Source organism: Dreissena polymorpha, chromosome 1 (genome assembly GCF_020536995.1).
Source record: "Dreissena polymorpha isolate Duluth1 chromosome 1, UMN_Dpol_1.0, whole genome shotgun sequence".
NCBI lineage: Eukaryota > Metazoa > Mollusca > Bivalvia > Myida > Dreissenidae > Dreissena > Dreissena polymorpha.
In genome coordinates, this window is record NC_068355.1 from 90,990,873 (window position 1) to 91,000,141 (window position 9,269).

At 35.4% G+C, this 9,269-nt stretch overlaps 2 long non-coding RNA genes across 2 annotated transcripts; both read right to left on the minus strand.

The window, feature by feature from the left end:
• Positions 1-343: 343 nt before the first annotated feature.
• On the minus strand, positions 344-2,217 carry LOC127840508 (uncharacterized). The gene is made up of 3 exons (XR_008030528.1): positions 1,928-2,217; positions 1,748-1,807; positions 344-1,583 (listed from the first exon to the last, which is right to left on the minus strand). It is a non-coding gene; the product is annotated as an uncharacterized LOC127840508 (long non-coding RNA).
• Positions 2,218-2,608: 391 nt separating this feature from the next.
• Positions 2,609-8,400, minus strand: LOC127840516 (uncharacterized). The gene is made up of 3 exons (XR_008030529.1): positions 7,558-8,400; positions 3,779-6,889; positions 2,609-3,576 (listed from the first exon to the last, which is right to left on the minus strand). It is a non-coding gene; the product is annotated as an uncharacterized LOC127840516 (long non-coding RNA).
• Between the last annotated feature and the right edge of the window lie 869 nt (positions 8,401-9,269).

Here is a 9,269-nt window from a genome sequence, read left to right on the forward strand (position 1 = left end):
CTCACTGAAAGACAAGTTATACCAATAACGAACCGTTGTACAAAATGTGTATGCAGTCAAAAGCGAGTAACTGCTTTACGTTTACGAGTCACTCAATGTAAGTCTCAACACGAGTAGTTCGTAAGGCGCAATTAATGTTCAACACAACATTGAGTAGCATAGTTTGTTGCCATATGGAAAATATCTTATATCGGTTAGTCATTCATATAGTTTTTTTTTATCATTTTACCTCAAATTCAAGTTTGAAAGTTTTTTGCTTTGTACGTTTGCAAGCTAGTGGTGTCACTCGGCGTTTTTACGGACTTGTGACCGTTCCTCTTGTCTGAGTACAAGAGAAGTCGCCTTCCCACCCCAGCCCTAGCAGACTTAAACCTAACAATTTGAACAATGCGTGTTATCAACCGGTTGGTAGCCTTATCAAATGCCATCGCGTCCTCGGACTCGCATACGCATCGACCCACGTCAGGTTCTAAAGCTTGCGGGCAATAATGAGTGTCCCTCGCGATAGATTGAGGAGCCTTGCCAGAGTATAACGACAGCATGGATAACACATGTTAGAACCGAAAACCGAGGCGTTTCCCCTCAAGTGCTATCGGTTCGCTTCGCAACTTGTGGAGTCGGTCTATTGACACCTACATACCTCGGTCGCCCATACTCAGTCAATTAACCGCTGTTGTCTTTCTGCTTGCCAAATAGCAGTCAAAACAACCTTACATTGATCTAGCCAGATTGGAAACTACGAGCGAAAACTAACTCGCCCAAGCGAGTGACCCGCTCCCGATTCGAGCAAAACCTCACCTAAGCACTATCGACCCAAAAAACGCCAGTAACACTGCTCCGTTACTAGGGAGCCTTGCTAGTCAACACAAGTAATTTGCAATCCTGGCTAGAGCAATGAGTATATTCGGACTGGTGTACCACCATGTGATTGTCTGCGTCTAAATTGTTGGTATTTGATACTTAGAGTCTCTTGTGCCAAAGTAGAGACTGAATATTTGTTTTATAAATCAAGCAATCATTTACTGGTTGGTAGTTCTAACAGTGCGTCAAAATAAGCACCGTGAAAACATTTTAGCACCGAAATACCGAGGTGTTTACCCCCAAGTGCTATCAGTGCGCTTCACACTTGTGGAGTCTTAAACCCCTCGGCCGCCCAAACACAGTTAATGACTGTTAATGTTTATTTTTTGTTTGATTTTGGTATTGCATAGTTTAAACACAAACACATACATCAATACATCAATATTGCTGGCCAGCACAATAAAACAAGGAAAAAAAAGGTAGGAGAACAATCTCCTTTATTTTTCATGTAAAAACATAAACATAAACATACACACTGTCAACACTTGCCACTTGCAACACCGAGTTCGTTTCAGTGCAGAATGTACACATTTTTCGATCGACACACATTCGCAATGTTACATGGATTCACAAAGTTACATGGATTCACAAAGTTGCACTGATGTCCATACACGGGCCAATGTTCAAGTTATCGGTGCGATGGACCCACGGTTTTGTCGCAGCTATACGCCACACGTATGTATTGACTACTCGGTGTCCACATCAAGGTTTGGATATTGGCACTGAAAATAGAAAAGCAAATTGTGTTAAACAGTAAACGATGAAAGTAAACAGCCTGAAATGATAAAAACATGCATGTGTAATATACCATGTATCAAATAAAATAGTAAACACAAACTGCTAAAGAAAAACACACAACTCTACCAACTGTTTAACTGATACTTACTTTTTTGTTTTGTGTTGCATGTTCAGGCGCCTTTCTGTCACTGCTCGTCTAGCAGTACAGCTGAAATGAAATAGAAAGCATGATCAGAAACTTTCATTGTAATTGTACAACTTACAATTTATGTGCACAATTTTGCATTTAAGTATAACATACAGTAAAACAATTTCAACTAATACTCACTTTTTTGTTGTGTTGTTTCCACAAAGGCGCCTTGTTGTCACTGCTCGCCTGGTAGTAAACCTGACACGTCTAGTAGTAGAGAACACTCGTCCAGCAGTAAAGCTGAAATGAAATCGAAAGCATGATCAGAAACTTTTGAATGTGTTTGTACAACTTACAATTTATAAACACAATATTGAACTGTAACAGTAAACATGAAACAGATAACAATTTTACTTACCTATGTTGTCTTCGCTGAAATACAAAAGTCATGTTCATAGCAATCATAGCATATTAACACACGATGAATACAACTCAAAACTTTTAGTAAGAAACTCAGTACTTACTTTGTATCTTGTATCCAATCCCTCTGCTGGCAATCTTCTTCAGTCCACAATCTAGCTGAAATCAAGACTCAATGCATACATGTAAATTTTGCCAAATAACAAACAGAACTGTGAACCAAAACTTTAACTAAACAAAACTAACTTTTCAACTGTAATGGTACTCACCTCTGGCAACTGAAATCATACAGACATTTTGCATAGCACAATACATTTTTAGTTTGAAGATAAGAATGATTTATGAACATTTTACTTAAACAAAGCATAAATATAAAAGACATGCTATGATGAAAAAAAAACTTTGTATACACAGTTATACATAAAGAAACACAATCTACTTACCATTGCTGACCTGAAATTGAAAAAAGCACATTTTGTTTAGCAGAATACAAGTCATCAAAACAGTTCAATATGAAAATTAAAGAAAGTTAGTGTACTTACCACAGCCATACTGAAATGAAAAAGAAACACATTTTACAATGCAAAATACAGGTCATCAAAACAGTTCAATATGAAATGATAGAAAGTTAGTGTACTTACCACAGGCAACTGAAATGAAAAAAACACATTTTGTATAGCAGAATACAAGTCATCAAAACAGTTCAATATGAAAGTTAAAGAAAGTTAGTGTACTTACCAACAGGCTACTGAAATGAAAAAAAAACATTAAGCATTGCATAGTAGTATAAAAGTCATCAAAACAGTTCAATATGAAATGATAGAAAGTTAGTGTACTTACCACAGGCAACTGAAATGAAAAAAACACATTTTGTATAGCAGAATACAAGTCATCAAAACAGTTCACTATGAAATTATAGAAAGTTAGTGTACTTACCAACAGGCTACTGAAATGAAAAAAACATTAGGCATTGCATAGTAGTATACAAGTCATCAAAACAGTTCAATATGAAAATTAAAGAAAGTTAGTGTACTTACCACAGGATACTGAAATGAAAAACAGACATTTTACAATGCAGAATACAGGTCATAAAAACAGTTCAATATTAAATTATAGAAAGTTTGTGTACTTACCACAGCCATACTGGAATGAAAAAAAACATTTAGCAATGCACAATAATCAAGACTTACCTAGCTGATCTTGAATCATTCTCTGTTTCTCAACTTCTCAGTAGTCCAAAAGTCTGCTCTGTAACGACCCACCATTTCAATCTGAAAAATAGTTAAGCATAACAAGGCACAAAACAAACCAAAAGAGTTGTTTACTTACCTCATATTTTGTGCAGAGTTTTAACAGCCAATTTTCTTCTTGAAACCTGTATTCGTCTCTTTTTTGACCCACTGTCGAACAGTCACAGCAATGTAAGTCTGAAACATAGAAGGGCATAACAACATTACATACAAACCAGTATATTTGTTTTGACTTACCTCGTGGCTAGAGTCGAGACACAGCTGCTGAATTTCTTTTCTGTCTCAAGCTGTCAAAACATCTCTGCAACATCTTTGCAATTGAAACCTGAAACAGAGTAAAACAGAGAAACATTTTGTATACAATATAGTAAACACTTACCTTGTTATAGGCCTGAGTTGCAGCAGTGATTCTTTCTTGAAATCTTCTTCTTTTCCATCACTGCACGAGAGACCTGAAAAATAGCATGCAGTGCAAAACACATGAGTTAAATTAAACCAAAATTTTGTTTCTACTTACCTTGCTTCTGTAGAGTTGAATCACAGTAGTAGAATTCCTTCTTCAAACACATTTCTCTGTCTACACCAGGAACTTGAATCTGAAACAGAGAAAAGCATCACATCAAATTGTACAGCTCAAGTGCATTCATTCAATGCTTACCTACTTTCTGTTGAGTTGTTTCACAGCAGATGAAATCCTTATTCACTGTTGGCACTGCTATGAGACCATTTCTGCATGTGAAATCTGAAACAGAGTAAAGCAAAGTATGCATGGTAAAAATCAAACCAACAATTGTAACACTTACCCTGTTTGCATGTCCCATTCACTTTCTCAGCAATGTTCCTCTTCTTGAATCGTCTTCGTCGCTGACTACAAGTACACCTGAAACATAGCATGCACAAAACATACCATATAAAAACAAAATACAAGTGTTCATACTAAAAATGAAACACACTTACCTTTCTGCATTGCTCAGCTCTGTTCGACTGTCAACTCTTCATGTCATGTCATATCTGAAACGAACTAAATCAAAACATGCATAGTATACAATCATTGATAAAATTTCGAAACAATTGTATGCTTTATAGCTGTGTTTTTTGTTTACGTTACATATCACAGACAACTGGCGATCACAAAAGTAAAGACATTTTTGTACTACTCAAACATTATTGAAACAAATGTATACTACAATACTCACCACAGCTCCCTGAAATGAAATAGAAATGTTAACAGCATGCAAACAAATGTTAACCAATATCAAATCATCTATAATAAATATCAACAAAAGCATTTCGATACACATAGTAAGTGTTCACCATCATAGTGCATCATCAGTTAGTTCGACATCCCACGGTTGCTCAAGTGTTAGTACTGGCTAGCATTTACCCTTTTCAGTAAACCGTCACACATCAGCATTTTTAGACACAAGTACTGATAGATTCAACCCTTGTTATCATCTTTCACAGACTTCTATGAGTAAACAACTGAAAAATATAAAACGTTTGTACTCACTGTTTGGCAGCTCCAAGAAACACGTCTGTACTGCTTGCCATCTGGACATCCACTGAAACAAAACATCTTCAAACACACATACATGTAAAACGTTTTTGAACATAAACCAACACAGATCAAACTTGAATTATCCATCTGTACATGACACACATGAAAAATAGCATAAGTTTACCATCACATTACAGCAGTACAAATGAAAACAAAAATTTGATCGACTTACCTTGCTTCTGTAGAGTTGAGTAACAGACGTGGAAATCTTCTTCCATGTGTAAACCAGTGACTCGAATCTGAAATAAAGTAAAGAACACATTGTACAACTCAAATCAATGGATTAAAACTTACCTTACTTTTGATGATTTGTGTCTCAGCAGTTGAAATCCTGTTTAATTTCTGCATGTGAAATCTGAAACAGAGCAAAGCACGCATGTTACAAATTAAACAAACACAAGTGTTACACTTACCCTGTTTTCAAGTCCCAATCACTTTCTCAACAATGTTCCTCTTCTTGATTCGTCTTCGTCGCTGTCAGCAAGTACACCTGAAACATAAAAGCATGCACAAAACATCCCATATAACAACTATTTTGTACTTACCATATGAGTGCTTTTCTGTTCAGGTCAGCTTGAAAACCCATCACTGCCATCAGCATCTGAAAAATAGTACATCACAAACAAACAAACAAACATAACATATCATAAAAACAGTTTAACACAACAGATATGAGAGCTCTCGCAACCACGTCTGTTCTGTTCGACTGTCCAAAAGCAAGTGACAGTACTTCAATTCACTAACATTGAGAAATTCTAAACTTACCTTCAAGGCTTGTTGAGTAGCTCCAAAAACAAGACTGCTTGGCTCCACTGTTCACTCCAACTGTCATATCATCACTGGATAAGCACTCCTGAAATGTATTGAAACAAAACATGCATAGAACAAACATTCAGTCAAAAGTACTTACCTTTCACTTTGTCACTGCCCTGTGCTCAACTCCAGTCAGCATGACATCTCTGCTTGAAAGTCTGAAACATATAAAAACATGCAATGCAAAACAAACATAGTTACTTACCTTCTAGCATATTGTTGGAGCTCCAGAAAACACGACTGTTCACTTCAGCTGCCAGACTTAAACTGCCAGCACACATCTGAAAATCTGAACAAAGCATTCATGTTCCATACTGTACTAGCCGTATGATTTTGAGTTACTGACATACTTATCATCCAAAAAAAGAGTACATGAAAATCTAGCAAAAATAGGTTTTCATCTGTTCACGAGTTATACTCTGAAAGAAACCATGATGATGACAAAACTCACTTTATCTCTTCTTTTGTCAAAACACAAGTGTTCATTGTGAAATTTAACAAACTTACCTTTTCGTTTCCCAGCTCTGTTCAAATGTCAGGTCTACATTTCATGTCAAATCTGAAAAAGATCTACATCGAAAAATGCATAGCACACAATCTGTGTTAAAACAGTAAATGTTTGTTGTATTCAAAGCTCCGTGTATTTTTCACTTTACACATCACAGACAACTGGCGACCACAAACGTAGAAACATTTCTGTACTACTCAAAACATTGCTGTATGAACGCCAACCGACATATTTTTGTTATAGACTTATAGTCCCTAAAACTGTTCAAAAAGAATCAAAAGCAGTTTTCAGTCATAATCTTTTATTGAATTCTATACATAGGCAATACAATCTACAGTACTCACCACAGCCCACTGAAATTAAACATCATGAAATATACATGTTAAGCAATACATTTATCATATTATAGTGCATATCAACAAACGCAATTCAATAAATTTTATGCATTCAGTAAGTGTTCACCATCATGTTACATCATCAGTTCGATTAGCATCACCACAATACATCAACTCATAATACTGGTTAGCATTGAGCTCATGCTATAGCTATCATACATCAGCATTCATAGACACTAAAAATCAAGTAATATCTACAGTACTCACCACAGCACACTGGAACAAAATAAAAATGTTAACAGCATGCAAATACAAGTAAAGCAATATCATATTTAGTACATATAAGAAAAGTATGTCAATACACCATCATATTACACCATCAGTTCGTTTCACATTCCCACGGTAGCTCAACTCTTAGTACTGGCTAGCATTTAGACTTTTCAATAAACATTCAGCATTTCTAGACACAAGCACTGATGAATTCTACCCTTCATATCATCATTCACATAATTTATGCTTTCATGAAAACCAACCGACAGAGTGGTCATACACGTTTATCCATACAAAGTGTACAATAACAGTTTTCATTTAGCATCGTTAATTTATTCCATAATACAATAAATTTATTCTACAATACTCACCACAGCCCCCTGAAATGAAATAGAAATGTTACAGCGTGCAAATACAATTTAATCAATATCATACATATCAACAAAAGCGATTCAATACATTGTCATTTAATATTTTTGCAACATTTTTCCATCATATGTTCGCTTCCTCAAAATAGCTCAATGAATATTCTGTTCCACCATCATCCACTATTATCGCTCATCACAACATATCGACACTGTATCAGCACTGAGTAATTTCTACCCAACACATTACAACCATCATACATCATCACGCAACTTGTAAACAGTAAAACGAAAAAAAATTGTACTCACGTTTTTTGTAGACAGCAGCTCGATGAACACGTCCGCACAGCTCGACATCTGAACCTCAACTGACAGTCAATCGCTTGACACCACAACATAAATTTAATTATTCACAACAGTCAGGGCTTAAAAAAACACGTCCGATCAGTCCGATGTCAAAACTTAAATTGAAGTCAAGTCGTTCAAAAAAATTAATGTAAGTCAAACATTTCATATATAACGCTCACAAAAGTTCGTTGTCAGTCCATACTAAACGTTCAAGAGTATGATTTTATTTCACAACTCAAGTCAAAGTCAAGTTGTTATCTCATAACAATAACCTAACACTACAGTCATCCAGTCATTCAACAACCTGAGTACCAAGTCGCTATTCTATAACGCGAAGTCAATTTTACTCTCAAAGTACAAGTCAGTAAAACTCAAAACTTTTCATCAATAGTCAGAGCTCACGAAAGTACGTCCGTCTTCGTTAACGTTCAAAAGTCAACTGAAACTTTTTAATCGTAAAAATATTTCAAAGTCAAATTTTTTTCAGAGCTCACAAAAACAAGTCTGTCTTTGTCAAAGACCATCAGTCAACTAAGATTCTGTCATAGTAAAAAAAAATAAAAAGTCAAAACTTTTTTCAGAGCGCTTTAAAAACACGTCCGTATTGGTCAATATCCAAGTCGCAACTGAGCGTTCTTTACCCGCGCAGTTCAAATTATAATGAGGTCACGACGTCGAGAGCTTCGAAAAACACGTCCGAACCCTTCAACGACCAAACGAAGAATGACAGAAAAGCACATTGAAAATGTTTATTCTTCATGATTTGAGTTACGATTGAATGTGTATTTGATGAGAAATCAAAAAATCATACTTAACATGCAAAAATCCTACAAATATTGACTTTGTGATGATATTTTTTCATGACCATACAAGCCGAAATATTCACACTCACAGCTTGAATGGGCATAAAAATTGATAAGCATGAGTCCGTACAATCCATCCAGTATTTCCTTCGAGTTAAAGCAAATCCATGGTCTTTAGGTCTCAAATCTTGTTATGAGGCGTACCCAACGCAGATTTTTAGAGTAAATGTAAAAACTACAAAATGCGAGTATATAAAAAAAAACTAGTCAAACATAGATTTACTAACCTATCATTCTGAAATAATCCTAGATCATATCAAATATGTGAGTAATCCATCAAAATATTTATTACTGAACATTTAACATCAGCACAAAATATTCCCGTATACCCATTTAGTTTTCTACATAGCCTGAACAATTCAATATTTATTTTCAATTCCGAGAACTCAAATGTTTTCATGACGTTCGACTGACGAAAGCAGCTCGATATGATTTCGCACTAACTTTATTAAAGAGCAACTATCGCGCTGTGATTTTTTCAACTGTGTTTTGTGATTTGTACTAGTACAACGAAGATATAGAAAATAAATATCAAACCACATATATCAAAATGTTCAGCACACTGGCGCCTACACAATGATATACAAATAGTATGGTTATGTGTACAATTGTTCTTGAAAATTTGAAATATCGAGAAAATTTGCGTTAAAATCAAAATTTCATAACTCGCGCGTTCGATTTTGTATACACAAATAGTACCAGTATGAGCGCATCGAAATTTCGGTTCATCTGGTGAAAATTTTATGGAATTTGGACAACTGGTTCTATAGATATTGCACTTAAACCACTGTCAAAGAAACACAATTTTCT